A 661-nucleotide genomic window follows, 5' to 3' on the forward strand; every position below is an offset into this window, starting at 1 on the left:
TATATTATATGTTGATTATTTATATGTATATATATTTCATATGTTATATATATGATGTATATGTATATATATGTAATTTTTTTTGGTATATGTATATGTATGTATTCTATATGTATATGTATGTATATGTATATGGTAATGTATATGTTATATGTATGTATATGTATATGTATGTATATGTATAAGTGTATTATATTGGTTATATATATTATATGTATATTATATTTCTATGTAATATATATATGTAGATGTAATAATATATATGTATATTGTATATATATATGTATATGTTATGGTATATATGTATATGTATATATAATATTGTATTATATATATGTATATGTATATATATTATATATCTATGTATATGTATATATATATATATGTATATGTATATATTATATATGTCTATAGGTTAATATATATATGTATATATGTTATATATTATATGTATATGTATATAGTATATTATATATGTATATATATATTTATATGTATATATATATATATATGTATATGTATATATATATATGTATATTGTATGTATATGTATGTATTATCGTATGTATATGTATGTATATGTATTGTATATGTTATGTATTATGTATGTATATGTATTGTATATGTATGTATATGTATGATATATGTATGTATATGTATG

This window comes from Oratosquilla oratoria, chromosome 32 (assembly GCF_046742065.1).
Source record: "Oratosquilla oratoria isolate Oo_2021 chromosome 32, ASM4674206v1, whole genome shotgun sequence".
Lineage (NCBI taxonomy): Eukaryota > Metazoa > Arthropoda > Malacostraca > Stomatopoda > Squillidae > Oratosquilla > Oratosquilla oratoria.